Genomic DNA, 5,805 nt, shown 5'->3' with positions numbered 1-5,805 from the left:
AGGCTGCTCAGAAAATTTGCCTGGTTTCTCAGGGCCCTCATCAGTAGCATATTTGTGCATATCCCAATAATGGGCTGGGTTTTATCCTCTTAATAATGAGGGAAAGAAGGGCAGGAGCACTGTAATGATTTGCTCACTAGCACATACCAAAACCGGAGCTCTGACAATAAATCAGCCTCGTGCCTGACCCCGAGGTCTCTCCTTCATTTGGTCACCTGCAGGCAGGTGAACCTCTCCAACACCTCAGCACATCACTCAGGGCACAGCAAAGCTTCCCAGCTGCAAACAAGGCATCCCAGCTCCTGGAAGTCTGAGATGGAAAACTTTGATTTAGGTCTGGGAATTAAATTAGCAAAAGGGATGAAAAAGAAGAAAAATATCTCACATCCAAGCACGCATCTTTGGCAGAATTTATGATTGGAAAAAAGTATTGGGATGTGACTTTTGCAGACAGCTCTGATGAGTGATGGAATGGACCGAACTGTTCGTTCTAAACTCCCTGAACTTTGAGGATTTGGTGCAGATCCAGATTTTAACTTTCCATTGGGGCCTTCCTCATTAAAACCCGAAGCAGATGGATCTCGTTTCCCTACAGAGGCTGTACCAGATATTAATTTGCCCCTTCCCCTCTGTGTACTGGGCCACTCCCTCTTTATCCTTTCTCAGTTTACATGAGTCTTTGTCACAAGGCACTGACCAACCAAGTAGTCCTGGTTCCCCCTAGACACAGGGCACCACAGTTCTGGAAAAAATAATTTAATGTAAGTATCTGCATATGGATTTTTTAAATAAACCTAAGCCCAAATAAATTTCATCCGAAGCTGTGGGCACTCAAATCATGTTAAAAAACACGAGAATGCAGGAGAGACGGAATGCAATCGATGCTTCCCTGCTTCCCACCCAGGCAGGCGAGCACCAGTCATGAGACTCACACAGCTTAAATCCCACTGTTACACTTTCCCACCAGACAAATCCTGCTTTATTAAACCAAAGTGCAAGGGAATTAGCAAAACCGCCCGTTTCCTTCACACTATAGTATATATAAGCAACCTAATCCATACACCAAAGCTCCCACCGCTCTCCAAAGCTCTCAGCTGGGAATTCCCGTCAGCAGCTCGCAGTCTCTCTCCTGTCAGCTCGGGATTACYTTTCCCTAACAGGGCACGGGAAGGAGAAAAGCACGTGGGCACCTGCCAAAATCATCCCTGAGACTCCCCTTGCACGGCGACCCCGCCTGAGGAACCGCAGGGATGGGGATGGGGCAGGGGGCTGCACACCAGATTAATTAGTGCTCGGCTCTGCTCATTAAAGAGGCTCCTTTGGCTGACCTGACCAAATAGTTSCCATTGTTTCCTTCAATCCCATGGCTGCTGGGTCTGCTCAGCGGCGCGGGGAGGAGAGGTTTGATGACCCAGGGAGCGATCCCCATGCCCTGCCTGTCACCCCTCCTGGCAGAGRCAGCCCAAAACTCTGCTGGGAGAGAAAAGAGGTGCGAGTCAGCGAGGCCGGCRTTTGGTTTCCATGAGATAAGCGCCTCCGTGTAGCAATAGGAATCAGGGGTAATTGGCGGGGCTGGGAGGACGGAGCCTTTTGTTACACAAGGCTTAATGGGCCTCTTCGGAGGGAGCAGGAACCAGCGCTCCCGCCAGCCAACGTTGCAGCCTGGAATAGCGATGTGCTACATCCCATTTCTCAGGAGGGAGGAAGGAAGGAAGGACACGTGAAAAGAAAATAGCAGTAAATGATCCCACTTCATCATTTTTTTTCCTGTAACCCTTCTGGCCTTACAAACAGGAACTTCGTTTTAAACTAAAAATAAAGCCTGATGCCTGTGTCGCAGTTGCAGATGGGTGTTTCCAAGTGCGCCGCTGGGGCTCAGCCCTGTTCTATATGCAGCCTGGGCTGGGCACCCTCGGAAAGTGCCGGGCTTTGCATTTGCTATATTTACATATCATCAGTTATCAGGAGAACAGGATGTCCCAGGGGATCTGAAATAGGATATAGCACACTCCATCTCCTGGTCAGCTCAGCCACGGGCCAGGCCCGTATGACTGATCCTGTTTGCCTGTCTGCCCGTGGCTCCGGGACTGCCGGCGGTGCCTGGTGGGTGTTATCCATCCCCAGCCCCGCTGGCACACGGGCCAGGCTGCTGTGGCATCCCCAGCCTTCTTCCAGACACGTGTGGCTGCAGCAGGGAAGAGCTGGGGGGGTGGAAAGCTCCTATTTCTCTTTCTACCACACAATTTTTTATTGTGAAGGCAGAGGAGATTTATTCTACCCTCCAAAAAAATCATGTCTGTGTTCTCCTCCGCACGTTGTTTTTTACACTGAAGCCCCGGCAGCCATCGGGAACCTTTCAGAACAGGCTGATGGAGCACAACCAAGCTGTTTCTGAGGTGGAGCAGTGCCAGGGCAGGAGCAGAGCCCCTGGCACAGCTGCCTGCAGGCCCATGGAGGGTCTCACAGGGGTACAAAGAGCAGAGGCAAAGAGGGCAAGCGGGCAGATGGAGGGGTGGGTACCCAGCTCCCTGCTGGGGAGGTGACACGTGGCACTGCAGACCCCATATGGCACAGCTGTCCTGTCGGAAGCACTCGGGATGCCCTGCCTCCCTCACCACCTCGGGTTTAAATGCCTTTCTCACACGCTGGGCGTTGCTGCCAAGTATTGTGCCTCCAGTACATCACTCCACCTTGATTTCAAACCACTTCAGCTTGTGTTTGGGAGTGGTTTCCAAGCATTCAGCTCACCCGTATCTTATCCACACTGGTTTCCTTTATGAGCTGCACCCACTACAGGTCCAGAGCTTTAAATGCAAACCCAAACAAATATGTGGTAGCGCTTCCCATTCCCACTGGACTGGCCTGGAGTGGGAGTGGAATGAGTCAGGAGAACCATAAAGGAAAGTGAAATAGATCCACCCTGAGCAGATGATAGGATCAGGGCAGATTAGTAGCCTTGGATCAGATTCAAGGGTCAGCATAAATCTTTAATCTTTGCAAAGTCCTCGAGCCTCCCTCCCSTCACTGTCTCACATGCACACACACCAGGCATGACTAAACAGCTCTCTGCGGGGATGGCAGACGCTTCAGAAACTCCCGGCTGGTTTTGGTTTGCAAAATACAACAATAAAGCTGCTCTCTGTTCTGTAAACGTGAGAACTTCCCGACGCAGGCACCTCGCCACTGGCTGCTGGGGGATGCTGCCAGRGCTGCTGTCACGCTGTGGCCACTGCTCCCACCAGAATTTGGGGATCAGCAGAGCCCCTGAGGTTTGCTCAGACCCCACGGTCAGRCTGCACCACCCTGGGCTGTTAAAGCATGGGCTGAGAGCCAAGGACAGTCCCCACCTTGTGCCTTATTCGGTCCCGACAGCGTGGTCTGCCAGCACGTCATTACTCATGATTCCTCTGGGTTTGCTCCCCACTGCTGCTGTGCTCAGTGCACATAATCTGGAGAGTGCCCAGCTTTCACGTGGAGCTGCAAGTGCTTGGCTCAGGGGTGCTGGAAATGCCAGGCTACCCTGGCATTGTGGGGGCTGTGTGGGAGCAGAGGGGCTGCGGGAGAGCTTGTGCCAGCTTTGCACCCAGCTGATGCACTAAGGGAAAAGGAAGGAAAAAAAAATATATAGCAAAAAGCCCTGGCCTAGTTTTTGCTAGTTTTTGTTTCACTGTGCTGGGCCCAAGCTCGAAGGATGTGGTTTGGTGGTCAGCGCATAAGACAGCAAATGAAAAAAAAAAAAAATTCCTTTGATTAAATCCAGATCGGGTCTGTGCAAGCTCTTCCTGCGACCATCGGGAAATCACACGAGGGAAAACCCTGCCCACACTGCCTGTGGCTGGGCACCGAGGGATGTGACGCAGTCCTGTGGTGGCCACGTCCTGCTCGGTGGGATGCTTTGTCCCATGGAGCGAGGTGTCCCATCCTGAGGGATGGACTCGGTCCCCAGGGGAGCTCCAACACATCCATCTCACCGTGCTGAAGGCTCCGTCTCAAGCTTTCCTGATAGATTTATAACAATTCAAGTCACTCTCACCGCTGCTCTGCACACGAAGGGCCAGACCAGTTCTGTATAAGTGAATATTTATATATTCCCATAAACATTTTTAATGGGAAATTGCCTAATATGCCTTATTAAAGGGAAAGCACGAACAGCTGGCCGAGGGCGCCTGGCAGAGCTGCTGACGGTGGATGTGCTGTTGCTGCTGCACCTCACAGCTCTAATTGTTTCAGGAATCCTTTGACTCATCTTCCGAGCGGCTCCAGGATCTGAGCAGAGATCTCTGTCTTGCCGGTCTCCTTAAAAACCCCTTTGCCTCGCTGCTGGGTTCAAAAAGCTCGCTCTGCAGATGCCTCCTGACCCCAGGTGYTTTCGGAGCCCGGCCGCAGTGGAAAACCCCTGTGTGGTTCATGTCTCACCTGCACACAGCAGCGGGCTCGTGCTGCTCACACGTGTGGCACGGCCTGGCCCTGCCAGGGCTAATGCCCAACTGCTGCTGTGGCTAYTGGGGACAAGGACCTGCCACCAGCCAGCCCTCACCCCAGCGAGGTCCTGGCCCAGCCCCACTCCTGCCCCATTCTGCCCTCTTGGCCAACAAATCTGCTTTCCTGGGGCACCAGAGACACAGTGAAAACCTGTCACGCTCTGAARCGCAGCAGAGCCATCCCTGAGCTCCACCGAGGAATCGGGCACACAAACCACGCCGGTCCTTGGCTTCTCCCTGGGGACCAGAGATGTCACCGAGCGCCGCAGTGCCAGCCTGCTCTGTTACTATGGGGACAAGCACGGCGGGGATGACAGGAATAAATGTATAAAAACCCCCAGCAGCTTCGCTCCGAGGGCGGCAGCGGGATCACCGGGGTGCCACAAGCTGCGCTCCCYGCCTGCCCCTTGCCCGGCTCGGTCGCCTCCCACCCGTTGCGACACCCAGCCCGTGTCGCTATCTTGCCCCGATCTGCCAGGCTGACAGCTCAGAGCTTTACACACAGCTGTGGTTGCGCTGGTCCGGAAACGCCCCGCGGCGGAGGCGGAGTGCCCGCTGCCCTGCCCGCTGCCCTGCCCGCTGCCCGGAGCATCCCTGGGAGCGCTGAGCCGCTGAGCGGGCACGGATCGGGGGTGGCACAGCCCAGGGGTGACACAGCGGCTCCGAACCCCCCACCGGCCGTGGAACACGGGATGCAAAGCGCYCCCGGGAGCGGATGGAGTCAGGCCAAGTCACACACTCACTCCTTATTCACTGGGCTGCGTGAGCTCCAGGCAGCGGCTGAATTCCCCGTGACCTTTGGACACTCATTTCAGCCATGGAAAGGGTGATGGGCGGCCAGAGGGAAGGGAAAACGGGCAAACGGCCTGGCGAGATGGCAGAGGATGCTGCTGTGGGTGCCTCCACCCCAGGCTGGTCCCCGAACTGGGAGTGCTGTCACCCCAGAGCCTCCCAGCACCCAGCAGAGGTGGCAGGGCTGACCAGCTGCTCGTGGGACATCCCTGTTCTGGTGGTTCCCCAGTTCCTCCTGGGGAAGGGCACTGTTCCATGGGCTTTGAGTTGGGCTGTGCTGCCAGGAGGGAGCTGCCACRCACTGGTGACAGCTTTCCCAAGGGCATCGTCTTAGAAAGCGGCTCTTGGGAGGCCCGGTGATTCAAGGGGAAAGCTCTGCAACACTCATTCTGGGAAGTTTCCATTTGAATTGCTGCAAAGAGCAGTTTTTCCATGATAAACAGATTGCCTCAGTTCCCCAGCAGCACTGGGGGGGTCACTGCCACCCCCTCCCTCCACGGGGCCCTGAGTCATCCTCCACCCAAAGGCTCGG

This window comes from Malurus melanocephalus, unplaced genomic scaffold, assembly GCF_030028575.1.
Source record: "Malurus melanocephalus ecotype Western Australia unplaced genomic scaffold, MMel_1.1 scaffold_648, whole genome shotgun sequence".
In the NCBI taxonomy this organism is placed as follows: Eukaryota; Metazoa; Chordata; class Aves; order Passeriformes; family Maluridae; genus Malurus; species Malurus melanocephalus.
This window is presented reverse-complemented; position numbering follows the sequence as displayed.